The sequence below is a fragment of the Antedon mediterranea genome, chromosome 6 (assembly GCF_964355755.1).
Source record: "Antedon mediterranea chromosome 6, ecAntMedi1.1, whole genome shotgun sequence".
Lineage (NCBI taxonomy): Eukaryota > Metazoa > Echinodermata > Crinoidea > Comatulida > Antedonidae > Antedon > Antedon mediterranea.
Window position 1 is genome coordinate 20,403,295 of NC_092675.1, and position 16,082 is coordinate 20,419,376.

The following is a 16,082-nucleotide window of genomic DNA, read 5'->3' on the forward strand; positions in this document are numbered from 1 at the left end:
CCCCCGGGAAATTACCCCGCGGACAACTACCTCTGAGTCTGACACCACAATACTCCCCTAAGGACAACTACCTCCTGGACCTGGACAATACTCCTAGGGCAAATAATCTTTTAGGACAACTACCTCCGTAGGACAACTAACTCCTGGATAACTACCACCCAGACAACTATCCCTTTAGAACAACTACCCCCCGGACGGACAACTACCACCATCCAACATTCTGGATGTTTTTGGATTGCTTGAAAAGGGAACAGGCAATGAACGAAGTTGTGATCGGGTAAGCCCAAGCTGGTGCGCCACCTCCGGCGCAACGCAGAGCGTACAGACAAACCAATCAACGTATTCTAAGGCTAGTAGAAGGCTATGGCGGTAGAGACACTTTAGATTTTTTAAGGGGTGTCTCCCATAACCTGCATTAGGGTAGTTAGTAGCCTTCAACATACCTTTTTATACTTTGTTTTTAAGTCAGTATAATTTTGATTGTCAAAATACTTTTCGCACTTGGTATCAAAAAAAAAAGTCCCGAAAATGGGATCATCTGGATTATTACCTTTAATGAAACTTAGTCTTTAAATATGGCTGGAAATATCATATTTGACATTTTGACCTTTTTATTCTTTCTATGTCTGTAGGAATTTAATGTTGGTCTCATATTGTTCAAAATATCAATGTTTCTATGTACTTCAATGAAAATGTTTCATAAAAAATGACATGAAATGCTACCTTTGATTGTTGACATAATTTTTGCGTCAGGACAATGCTTCGATAACCACTGGTCTTAAAAGAATTTATTTTTGTCTCAAATTTGTCATATATGTATTTTTGTACACTTGATGAATAATATCACTTTTGATATTTGACCTCAATGTTCACTCACCGAATAAACGGCGATCTTTAAATAGATTCCTCTCAAATAAACGGTGACCATGTCACTCCCATGAAACATCATATGGAATAATCGGCGTCTATTTCCATTAGATTATACCCCCTCCCATCGAATAAACAACTTTCTTCCAATAAATGTCCACCTAAAAACCACCTGAACAATAAACAGCCCAGGCCGTTTTTTCAATAAATACGGTACTTTAAATCTAGCACATCTAGGGTCTAGCGTGCTGTTAAACAGAATAATCGGTTAAAAACGGGTGTTTCGAAACTAGAGACCCGAGACCGGAGACCTAAATATACGAAAAGGGAGACCCACGTACGAAAAGGGAGACCCTAATATACGAAAAGGGAGACCTAAATATACGAAAAGGGAGACCTAAATATACGAAAAGGGAGACCTAAATATACGAAAAGGGAGACCCAAATATACGAAAAGGGAGACCCAAATATACAAAATGGGAGACCCAAATATACGAAAAGGGAGACCCACTATAAGAAAAGGGAGACCCCACTATACGAAAAGAGAGACCACACTATACGAAAAGGGAGACCCTAATATACGAAAAGGGATACCCAAATATAGGTCTCCCTTTTCGTATTGGGTCTCGTGTCAGGTCTCTAGTTTCGAAACACCCGATAAAAACAGAAAGAAAACCGATATAAAACTATTTACAATTGTGAAGGCAAAAGGTTAATACATATATGTTTTCTATAGTGAAGATTTAAAAGTTGCCAAAGACATATTATGGAGTTCTGATTTTATGTTATTTGGTAGAGAATTCCATAGTTTAGTTGATCTATATTTTATAAACAAAAGTTCTTTTAGCCTGAGAGTTATTCCATGAAGTCATTATTACACATATACCCAAGCACATTATCTATGTATTTTCCACTCTGTCTGATCTAATTAATACCACTTTTTTTGACACTGCCAAGCTATGTGAAAGTGTTCTCTTCCTTTTATTATTGTATAGTTTTGCAGTTTTAATTTTTGTTTTATTCATAGTCAATTGACTATGTTTTAGTGTAGTGTATTAAGTGTATGAGGTTCTACAGCTAATTAAATATGCAAGGTCTTGTACTCACACCTCATAAATATTGGGCATAGGTATGTAAACAAAGACAGATATCATGTATCAAGTTATCTTAATCTCTACAATTCACTTCTATTATAACATCAGTGCTGTGAACATCATAGTCTTTTCTGCAGAGTTTCTTTAAAATTAACATTACCAAAACTCAATTTTGTAATTTGTTAACTGTAGTGTAAGTAAAAATCAATATTACAATTTTCTTGTTATACAATTATGATTTAACCATGTAGGTTTATGTAATGATTTAGTTTGTATTATTAACATACAGAACAGCATGTACAGTGTCACAATGTAATGGTTATAAGGGAAATAAATTATTTTGGACTAGTAGGTTAGGACTAGTAGGTTAGGACTAGTAGGTTAGGACTAGTAGGTTAGGACTAGTAGTTGAACCTGAATGAATGGCATACTGTTACAGTGTTTTGTATAATTATTTTAGTAGGGAGAACCTGTACCTCATTAACAGTCAATTTATAAGGGTTGCAGTGTTGCGTATGTCTTTTCTTTTTGCAATTTGTAAATTTGTAATTTTTATCTTTTATTTTAAAATGTGTGGAGAAACTAATAAAACAAACAAACAAACAAAACTTTTACTTAAACCCGGTCATTCCTTGTCTTAAATGTACGTTTTATTTTATGGTAATTTTAACCATTCAAAGATGAAATTTGTTATCGCAATAGGACTATAGAGTTATTTTTACATTAAATGTAGTTTGTGACCTTAAATTGGATTTTAAAAACGTACTGTAGGAATGGGACTTTAAACCAAACTTGTGTCATGTCCAGATAAATTTCCATTTCACACCTGATTCAGAACCCGGAAAGTGTCAGACACTGGTTGCGTGTATTTACACTGCAAAATACCAACCCGTGTAAATGTTCTAGATTAATTGAAATATCGCCCTCTCGTGGATGAAGAGACACCCTGTAACGGTCTGCTCATTATCACCTTACATTTGAGCTATATTGTGTAGTCGTTTTTTGATAACTGAGAACTATCAGTGTGTATCATCCTCGTACATAACTGTTTCTTAGTTGTAATAAAGATCACATTATTATAACATCTAGCATGTTATTATAATATATAAATTTATAGGTACCAATACTAATATTTTTATTTTCAAAAAAATTTAATCAGTATTTTAATAACACTAAAACAACATTCTTAATATAACAAATGATATGTAGTACTACTAAATCAATGTCTAATGCATAAAGGACTATGTACAGTATTGTGATCAGTGTAGTTACAATTTGATAACTGAGCACGCATCTTTTAATATCTACCTCATCAATAATTAGCATTGATATCATATATCAGATTGTTGGATATGATCAGTGTAGTCATAATTTGATAACTGAGCACGCATCTTTTAATATCTACCTCATCAATAATTATTTTTAATAATCTATATCACATTGTTCGATATAATCAGTGTAGTCAAAATTTGATAACTGAGCACGCATCTTTTAATATCTACCTCATCAATAATTATTATTAATAATCTATATCACATTGTTCGATATGATCAGTGTAGTCAGAATTTGATAACTGAGCACGCGTCTTTTAATATCTACGTCATCAATAATTATTATTAATAATCTATATCACATTGTTCGATATGATCAGTGTGGTCAGAATTTGATAACTGAGCACGCATCTTTTAATATCTATTTCATCAATAATTATTATTAATACCCTACATCACATTGCTGGATATGATCAGTGTAGTCAGAATTTGATAACTGAGCACGCATCTATTAATATCTACCTCACCGATAATTATTATTAATATCATAAATCATACTGTTAGATGGGATCAGTGTAGTCATAATTTGATAACTGAGCACGCATCTTTTAATATCTACCTCATCAATAATTATTATTAACAATCTATAGCACATTGTTTGATATGATCAGTGTAGTCATAATTTGATAACTGAGCACGCATCTTTAAATATTTACATCATCAATAATTATTAATAATAATCTATATCACATTTTTGGATATGATCAGTGTAGTCATAATTTGATAACTGAGCACGCATCTTTAAATATCCACCTAATCAATAATTATTATTAATATCATATATCACATTGTTTGATATGATCAGTGTAGTCAGAATTTGATAACTGAGCACGCATCTTTTAATATCTACCTCATCAATAATTATTATTAATATCTTATATCACATTGTTGGATATGATCAGTGTAGTCATAATTTGATAACTGAGCACGCATCTTAAATGTTTACCTCATCAATAATTATTATTAATAATCTATAGCACATTGTTTGATATGATCAGTGTAGTCATAATTTGATAACTGAGCACGCATCTTTTAATATCTACCTCATCAATAATCAATGTTAATAATCTAAATCACATTGTTTGGTATGATCAGTGTAGTCATAATTTGATTACTGAGCACGCATCTTTTAATATCTACCTCATCAATAATTATTATTAATATCTTATATCACATTGTTGGATATGATCAGTGTAGTCATAATTTGATAACTGAGCACGCATCTTTAAATATCTACATCATCAATAATTACTAATAATAATCTATATCACATTTTGGGATATGATCAGTGTAGTCATAATTTGATAACTGAGCACGCATCTTTTAATATCTACCTCATCAATAATTATTATTAATATCTTATATCACATTGTTGGATATGATCAGTGTAGTCAGAATTTGATAACTGAGCACGCATCTTTAAATATCTTACCTCATCAATAATTATTATTAATAATCTATATCACATTGTTGGATATAATCAGTGTAGTCATAATTTGATAACTGAGCACGCATCTTTTAATATCTACCTCATCAATAATTATTATTAATAATCTATAGCACATTGTTTGATATGATCAGTGTAGTCATAATTTGATAACTGAGCACGTATCTTTAAATATCTACATCATCAATAATTATTAATAATAATCTATATCACATTTTTGGATATGATCAGTGTAGTCATAATTTGATAACTGAGCACGCATCTTTAAATATCCACCTAATCAATAATTATTAATAATATCATATATCACATTGTTCGATATGATCAGTGTAGTCAGAATGTGATAACTGAGCACGCCTCTTTTAATATCTACCTCATCAATAATTATTATTAATATCTTATATCACATTGTTGGATATGATCAGTGTAGTCATAATTTGATAACTGAGCACGCATCTTTAAATGTTTACCTCATCAATAATTATTATTAATAATCTATAGCACATTGTTTGATATGATCAGTGTAGTCATAATTTGATAACTGAGCACGCATCTTTTAATATCTACCTCATCAATAATTAATGTTAATAATCTAAATCACATTGTTGGATATGATCAGTGTAGTCATAATTTGATAACTGAGCACGCATCTTTAAATATCTACCTCATCAATAATTATTATTAATAATCTATATCACATTGTTGGATATAATCAGTGTAGTCATAATTTGATTACTGAGCACGCATCTTTTAATATCTACCTCATCAATAATTATTATTAATATCTTATATCACATTGTTTGATATGATCAGTGTAGTCATAATTTGATAACTGAGCACGCATCTTTAAATATCTACATCATCAATAATTATTAATAATAATCTATATCACATTCAATTCAAATTCAATTCAATTCAAGGAACATTTATTCACGTCCAAAAGACAAAAGTAACAAAAACAAAATGGCAAGTGATAAAACAAGAAAATGGACGAAGGCAAATCCCAAAAAGATTACAATCTTGTGACGGGATTGCCTTTACAAAATATTTAAATAAGAGAAGAAAAAAAAAAAAAAATATATAAATAAAGAAAATAAATTAGTTAGACAATAAAGAAATACAAAATATATATAAAACCAGTAGATAAAAGTTGGAATAAAAAATAAAAAAAGAACAGAAAAAAGTACAGCTGCATGGCATATAGCGAATATGATGACAATTGAATAATAAAGATAGCAAGTCACGGAACATGGAAAAAACGACCATATCAATCATATCGATCAGTAATGAGACAAAAGGTAATTTTTTATGTTATTATTAAATGAATAGCGGTTGGCAGCACAGGAAATTGAGGGGGGTAAATTGTTAAACAATAGAGGTCCAGAATATCTAATGCTATGTTGAAAATAATTGGTGTTATGGTTAGGGATATATATGTTATTTCTTGTTCTAGTATAATATTTATGATCAGTGTAGTCATAATTTGATAACTGAGCACGCATCTTTTAATATCTACCTCATCAATAATTATTATTAATATCTTATATCACATTGTTGGATATGATCAGTGTAGTCAGAATTTGATAACTGAGCACGCATCTTTAAATATCTACAGCATCAATAATTATTATTAATAATCTATATCACATTGTTGGATATAATCAGTGTAGTCATATTTTGATAACTGAGCACGCATCTTTTAATATCTACCTCATCAATAATTATTATTAATAATCTATAGCACATTGTTTGATATGATCAGTGTAGTCATAATTTGATAACTGAGCACGCATCTTTAAATATCTACAGCATCAATAATTATTAATAATAATCTATATCACATTTTTGGATATGATCAGTGTAGTCATAATTTGATAACTGAGCACGCATCTTTAAATATCCACCTAATCAATAATTATTAATAATATCATATATCACATTGTTCGATATGATCATTGTAGTCAGAATTTGATAACTGAGCACGCATCTTTTAATATCTACCTCATCAATAATTATTATTAATATCTTATATCACATTGTTGGATATGATCAGTGTAGTCATAATTTGATAACTGAGCACGCATCTTTAAATGTTTACCTCATCAATAATTATTATTAATAATCTATAGCACATTGTTTGATATGATCAGTGTAGTCATAATTTGATAACTGAGCACGCATCTTTTAATATCTACCTCATCAATAATTAATGTTAATAATCTAAATCACATTGTTGGATATGATCAGTGTAGTCATAATTTGATAACTGAGCACGCATCTTTAAATATATACCTCATCAATAATTATTATTAATAATCTATATCACATTGTTGGATATAATCAGTGTAGTCATAATTTGATTACTGAGCACGCATCTTTTAATATCTACCTCATCAATAATTATTATTAAGATCTTATATCACATTGTTGGATATGATCAGTGTAGTCATAATTTGATAACTGAGCACGCATCTTTAAATATCTACATCATCAATAATTATTAATAATAATCTATATCACATTGTGGGATATGATCAGTGTAGTCATAATTTGATAACTGAGCACGCATCTTTAAATATCCACCTAATCAATAATTATTAATAATATCATATATCACATTGTTCGATATGATCAGTGTAGTCATAATTTGATAACTGAGCACGCATCTTTAAATATCTACCTCATCAATAATTATTATTAATAATCTATATCACATTGTTGGATATAATCAGTGTAGTCATAATTTGATTACTGAGCACGCATCTTTTAATATCTACCTCATCAATAATTATTATTAAGATCTTATATCACATTGTTGGATATGATCAGTGTAGTCATAATTTGATAACTGAGCACGCATCTTTAAATATCTACATCATCAATAATTATTAATAATAATCTATATCACATTATGGGATATGATCAGTGTAGTCATAATTTGATAACTGAGCACGCATCTTTTAACATCTACCTCATCAATAATTATTATTAATATCTTATATCACATTGTTGGATATGATCAGTGTAGTCAGAATTTGATAACTGAGCACGCATCTTTAAATGTTTACCTCATCAATAATTATTATTAATAATCTATAGCACATTGTTTGATATGACCAGTGTAGTCATAATTTGATAACTGAGCATGCATCTTTTAATATCTACCTCATCAATAATTAATGTTAATAATCTAAATCACATTGTTGGATATGATCAGTGTAGTCATAATTTGATAACTGAGCACGCATCTTTAAATATCTACCTCATCAATAATTATTATTAATAATCTATATCACATTGTTGGATATAATCAGTGTAGTCATAATTTGATTACTGAGCACGCATCTTTTAATATCTACCTCATCAATAATTATTATTAAGATCTTATATCACATTGTTGGATATGATCAGTGTAGTCATAATTTGATAACTGAGCACGCATCTTTAAATATCTACATCATCAATAATTATTAATAATAATCTATATCACATTGTGGGATATGATCAGTGTAGTCATAATTTGATAACTGAGCACGCATCTTTAAATATCCACCTAATCAATAATTATTAATAATATCATATATCACATTGTTCGATATCATCAGTGTAGTCATAATTTGATAACTGAGCACGCATCTTTAAATATCTACCTCATCAATAATTATTATTAATAATCTATATCACATTGTTGGATATAATCAGTGTAGTCATAATTTGATTACTGAGCACGCATCTTTTAATATCTACCTCATCAATAATTATTATTAAGATCTTATATCACATTGTTGGATATGATCAGTGTAGTCATAATTTGATAACTGAGCAGGCATCTTTAAATATCTACATCATCAATAATTATTAATAATAATCTATATCACATTGTGGGATATGATCAGTGTAGTCATAATTTGATAACTGAGCACGCATCTTTTAACATCTACCTCATCAATAATTATTATTAATATCTTATATCACATTGTTGGATATGATCAGTGTAGTCAGAATTTGATAACTGAGCACGCATCTTTCAATATCTACCTCATCAATAATTGTTATTAATATCTTATATCACATTGTTGGATATGATCAGTGTAGTCAAAATTTGATAACTGAGCACGCATCTTTAATATCTATTTCATCAATAATATTATTAATACTCTACATCACACTGTTGGATATAATCAGTGTAGTCATAATTTGATAACTGAGCACGCATCTTTAAATATCTACCTCATCAATAATTATTATTAATAATCTATGTCACATTGTTGGATATGATCTGTATATTCATAATTTGTTATAACGCATCTTTTAATATCTACCTAATCAATAATAATTATTAATACTTAATGTTGGATATGATCAGTGTGATTTTGTTAGATTTACTGTATACAAGAGATCGAGTCGATGGGTTTTGAAAATGTGTTATTCTTTTGTTCCTAATTACCCTATTGATTTGTATCCGTTTGCTGTTTAAATTAACGCATCGTTTATGATGAACGTGTGCCGTTGTAAAAATAAAAATATTCCATATCTTTTTATGTTTGATATGTATTGTAGGGGCCATCATGAGACATGCTTTGGCTTCTATTGAGGGTCCCAGTTCTTCTTAACAGAATAAATGTGCAGTGAATGAATAATTTGATAAATGAGGACGTGTGTTTTAACATCGATCTATTCAGACCGTAATACTCTTCCAGAAATGATATGTTGCTATAATAGGCCTATGACAAATTTCCATTACATTAATAATTCAATTAAGATTTGAAATGTGTCAGAAATACTAAAGAAATCCAGTAATCTTATTGATTAATAATTATTTATACCATTTCTGATGAACGAACAGAAAACTAAACTTGCAGCCAATCAAAAAGCTGCTGCACTGTATAAGTAGGGAATTTTAAGTAGGAGTTGTTTTAAATGTCATTGGTCTCGGCTAATCAGTTATTGCCATTTGACTATGATAGGCATCTTTATTACCAAACAATATTAAAATATAATGACTTCCTTCACTTTTTACAACCTAGTTTGTGTTTTAAAATGTCAATTTAGGATAAATTTACAGATTTTACTATTTAAACTGCGTAAACTTAATGCAAACTTTAAAAAAACACCCACAAACATCATCCAAACAACTTAATATTGATTATACCACTACAAGAACTATAAAAGAGGACAATTTATGAAATAATTTCATTGAAATATCTCTAGGTTTGAATTTTTAGGGTAAAAGATGTCAATTTTGGATAAATTTACAGATTTTGCCATGTAAACTGTGCAAACTTTTAAAAAACACCCCACAAACATCATCCAAACCACTTAATATTGAGTATACCACTACTAGAACTATAAAAGAGGACAATTTATGAAATAATTTTATTGAAATAGCTCTAGGTTTGAATTTTTAGGGTAAAAAATGTCAATTTTCGATAAATTTACAGATTTTACCATGTAAACTGCGTAAACTTAATGCAAACTTTAAAAAAAAAAACCACAAACATCATCCAAACAACTTAATATTGATTGTACTACTACTAGAACTATAAAAGAGGACAATTTATGAAATAATTTGATTGAAATAGCTCTGGTTTGAATTTTTAGGGTAAAAAATGTCAATTTTGGATACATTTACAGATTTTGCCATGTAAACTGCGTAAACTTAATGCTAACTTAACAAAAACACCCCACAAACATTATTCAAACAACTTAATATTGATTATATCACTACTAGAACTGTAAAAAAAGAGAATTTTTGAAATCAATTTATTGAAATAGCTCTGAAGTTTGACTTTTTAGGGTGAAAAATGTCAATTTTGGATAAATTTACAGATTTTACCATTTAAACTGCGTAAACTTAATGCAAACTTTAAAAAAACACCCACAAACATCATCCAAACAACTTAATATTGATTATACCACTACAAGAACTATAAAAGAGGACAATTTATGAAATAATTTCATTGGAATATCTCTAGGTTTGAATTTTTAGGGTAAAAGATGTCAATTTTGGATAAATTTACAGATTTTGCCATGTAAACTGTGCAAACTTTAAAAAAACACCCCACAAACATCATCCAAACCACTTAATATTGAGTATACCACTACTAGAACTATAAAAGAGGACAATTTATGAAATAATTTTATTGAAATAGCTCTAGGTTTGAATTTTTAGGGTAAAAAATGTCAATTTTGGATAAATTTACAGATTTTACCATGTAAACTGCGTAAACTTAATGCAAACTTTAAAAAAAAAAACCACAAACATCATCCAAACAACTTAATATTGATTGTATTACTACTAGAACTATAAAAGAGGACAATTTATGAAATAATTTGATTGAAATAGCTCTGGTTTGAATTTTTAGGGTAAAAAATGTCAATTTTGGATACATTTACAGATTTTGCCATGTAAACTGCGTAAACTTAATGCTAACTTAACAAAAACACCCACAAACATTATTCAAACAACTTAATATTGATTATATCACTACTAGAACTGTAAAAGAAGAGAATTTTTGAAATCAATTTATTGAAATAGCTCTGAAGTTTGACTTTTTAGGGTGAAAAATGTCAATTTTGGATAAATTTACAGATTTTACCATTTAAACTGCGTAAACTTAATGCAAACTTTAAAAAAACACCCACAAACATCATCCAAACAACTTAATATTGATTATACCACTACAAGAACTATAAAAGAGGACAATTTATGAAATAATTTCATTGAAATAGCTCTAGGTTTGAATTTTTAGGGTAAAAGATGTCAATTTTGGATAAATTTACAGATTTTACCATTTACTGCGTAAACTTAATGCAAACTTTAAAAAAACACCCACAAACATCATCCAAACAACTTAATATTGATTATACCACTACAAGAACTATAAAAGAGGACAATTTATGAAATAATTTCATTGAAATAGCTCTAGGTTTGAATTTTTAGGGTAAAAAATGTCAATTTTGGATAAATTTACAGATTTTGCCATGTAAACTGTGCAAACTTTAAAAAAACACCCCACAAACATCATCCAAACCACTTAATATTGAGTATGCCACTACTAGAACTATAAAAGAGGACAATTTATGAAATAATTTTATTGAAATAGCTCTAGGTTTGAATTTTTAGGGTAAAAAATGTCAATTTTGGATAAATTTACAGATTTTACCATGTAAACTGCGTAAACTTAATGCAAACTTTTAAAAAACACCCACAAACATCATCCAAACAACTTAATATTGATTATACCACTACTAGAACTATAAAAGAGGACAATTTATGAAATAATTTTATTGAAATAGCTCTGGTTTGAATTTTTAGGGTAAAAAATGTCAATTTTGGATAAATTTACAGTTTTTGCCATGTAAACTGCGTAAACTTAATGCTAACTTAACAAAAACACCCCACAAACATCATTCAAACAACTTAATATTGATTATATCACTACTAGAACTGTAAAAGAAGAGAATTTTTGAAATAAATTTATTGAAATAGCTCTGAAGTTTGACTTTTTAGGGTGAAAAATGTCAATTTTGGATAAATTTACAGATTTTACCATTTAAACTGCGTAAACTTAATGCAAACTTTAAAAAAACACCCACAAACATCATCCAAACAACTTAATATTGATTATACCACTACAAGAACTATAAAAGAGGACAGTTTATGAAATAATTTCATTGAAATAGCTCTAGGTTTGATTTTTTAGGGTGAAAAATGTAAACTTTGGATAAATTGACCATGTAAACTGTGCAAACTTTAAAAAAAAACACCCCACAAACATCATCCAAACAACTTAATATTGATTATACCACTACTAGAACTATAAAAGAGGACAATTTATGAAATCATTTTATTAAAATAGTTCTAGGTATAAATTGACACATTTTACCATGTAAACTGTGCAAACTTTTAAAAAACACCCCACAAACATCATCCAAACCACTTAATATTGATTATATCATTATTAGAACTATAAAAGAGGACCATTTATGAAATAATTTTATTGAAATGGCTCTAAGATTTTTCTAGGAGTGAAAAATGTCAATTTTGGATAATTGACAGATTTTACCATGTAAACTGCGAAACTTAATTAAAAAATACCTCACAAACATCATTCAAACAATTGAATACTGATTATACCACTACTAGAACTATAAAAGAAGACAATTTATGAAATCATTTTATTAAAATAGTTCTAGGTTTGACATTTTTGGGGTGATTATGAAATAATTTTATTGAAATAGCTCTAGGAATAAATTGACACATTTTACCATGTAAACTGTGCAAACTTTTAAAAAACACCCCACAAACATCATCCAAACCACTTTGATTATATCATTATTAGAACCATAAAAAGAGGACAATTTATGAAATAATTTTATTGAAATGTCTCTAAGATTTTTTTACTAGGAGTGAAAAATGTCAATTTTGGATAATTGACAGATTTTACCATGTAAACTGCGTAAACTTAATTAAAAAATACCCCACAAACATCATTCAAACAATTGAATACTGATTATACCACTACTAGAAATATAAAAGAAGACAATTTATAAAATCATTTTATTATTAAATAGCTCTAGGTTTGACATTTTTGGGGTAAAAAACCACTTAATATTGATTATCACTAAAACTATAAAAGAAGACAACTTATGAAATGATTTTATTGAAATAGGTCAAAGTTTGACCTTTTTGGATAAATTGACAGATTTTAAAGTGTAAACTTTACAATGCAAAAAAGGCCATCTGCAAACATCCTTCAAACCACTTATTATATTAAGACAATATTAATATTTGAAGCAGATATAAAATGATGCATACTCAGTTATCAAATGACTAGGCCTACACTGATCATATTTGATATTGGTATATAGACAGTTAATATTAATTATTGTTGAGGTAGTTCAAACTATGATTACACTGATCATATCCAAAATTGTGATATAGAATATTATTAATAGTTATGGAAAAGATAGATATTAAAAAACTAAACAGATCATATCCAACAGTTTGATATAGATTATTAATATTAATTAAGGATGATGCAGATATTAAAAGATTTTTGCTCAGTTATCAATTTATGACTACACTGATCATATCCAACTACGTGTTATAGATTATTAATAATAATTATTGATGAAATAGATATTGAAAGATGCGTGCTCAGTTATCAAATTATGACTACACTAATCATATCCAACATTGTGATATAGATTATTAATAATAATTATTGATGAGGTAGATATTAAAAGATGCATGCTCAGTTATCAAACTATGACTACACTGATCATATCCAACATTGTGATATAGGATATTATTAATAGTTATTGATAAGGTAGATATTAAAAAACCAAACAGATCATATCCAACAGTGTAATATAGATTATTAATATTAATTATTAATGAGGTAGATATTCTTCTTCTTTATTGTATCAAACAAAAACAATTTCAATACAAAAGGTAGCCAAGGTATAGCCGAAGCTAATCAAGCTTGGTACCTTTTATCTTAACTAACTTAAGCTACGAAATTAACAAATGAATAACAGAACTTAAAAGAAAATAAAAATTTGATAACGTCAAAAACCAAACAAAAAATGTTGAATAATAAATAAATAACATAACATAACATTAAGTGCTGTATGTACTATACTGTAATAAAAAAAACCATATCAGTTCAATAGATCTGATGAATTAACAATATATAAAACATTGTAAATTATAGATTATTCTTTTATATACTTAAATAAAAGTAATTCTAAAGATGTATGCTCAGTTATCAAATTATGACTACACTGATCATATCCAACAATGTGATATAAATTATTAATAATAATTATTGATGAAATAGATATTGAAAGATGCGTGCTCAGTTATCAAATTATGACTACACTAATCATATCCAACATTGTGATATAGGATATTATTAATAGTCATTGATAAGGTAGATATTAAAAGATGCATGCTCAGTTATCATATTATGACTACACTGATCATATTGAACAATGCAATATAGATTATTAATATTAATTATTGATGAGGTAGATATTAAAAGATGCATGCTCAGTTATCAAATTCTGACTACACTGATCATATCCAACAATGTGATATAGATTATTAATAATAATTATTGAAAGGTAGATAATAAAAGATGCGTGCTCAGTTATCAAATTATGACTACACTGATCATATCGAACAATGTGATATAGATTATTAATATTAATTATTGATGAGGTAGATATTAAAAGATGCGTGCTCAGTTATCAAATTCTGACTACACTGATCATTATCGAACAATGTGATATAAGATATTAATAATGATTATTGATGAGGTAGATATTAAAAGATGCGTGCTCAGTTATCAAATTCTGACTACTGTACACTGATCATATCCAACGTGATATAATATATTATTAATAGTTATTGATAAGGTATATTAAAAAACTAAACAGATCATATCCAACAATGTGATATAGATTATTAATATTAATTAATGATGATGTAGATATTAAAAGATTATTGCTCAGTTATCAAATTATGACTACACTGATAATAACCAACAATGTGATATAGATTATTAATAATAATTATTGATGAAATAGATATTGAAAGATGGGTGCTCAGTTATAAAATTATGACTACACTGATCATATCCAACATTGTGATATAGGATATTATTAATAGTTATTGATAAGGTATATTAAAAGATGCGTGCTGTTATTAAATTATGACTACACTGATCATATCGAACAATGTGATATAGATTATTAATATTAATTATTGATGAGGTAGATATTAAAAGATGCGTGCTCAGTTATCAAATTCTGACTACACTGATCATATCGAACAATGTGATATATTATGATATTAATATTAATTATTGATGAGGTAGATATTAAAAGATGCGTGCTCAGTTATCAAATTATGACTAACACTGATCATATCCTACATTGTGATATAGGACATTATTAATAGTTATTGATAAGGTAGTTATTAAAAGATGCGTGCTCAGTTATCAAATTTTGACTACAAAGATCATATCCAACATTGTGATGTAGATTTATATTAATATTAATTATTGATGATGTAGATATTATAAGATGCATGCTAAGTTATCAAATTGTTACTACACGGATCATATTTGATATTGTGATTGATGATATATTCATATAAAGAGTGTACAATACTCACAGTATTTTTTAATCCATCCACATGAAGAAGAGACACAAGAAGAGTTGTTTGAAATTGTGAAGCCTCACAACCTTACTAATTGTGATGACATTTAATATAATATTACAGCCATACACAAACAGTAAGGTAGTTAGGGTCACTACAATCTATTAAAA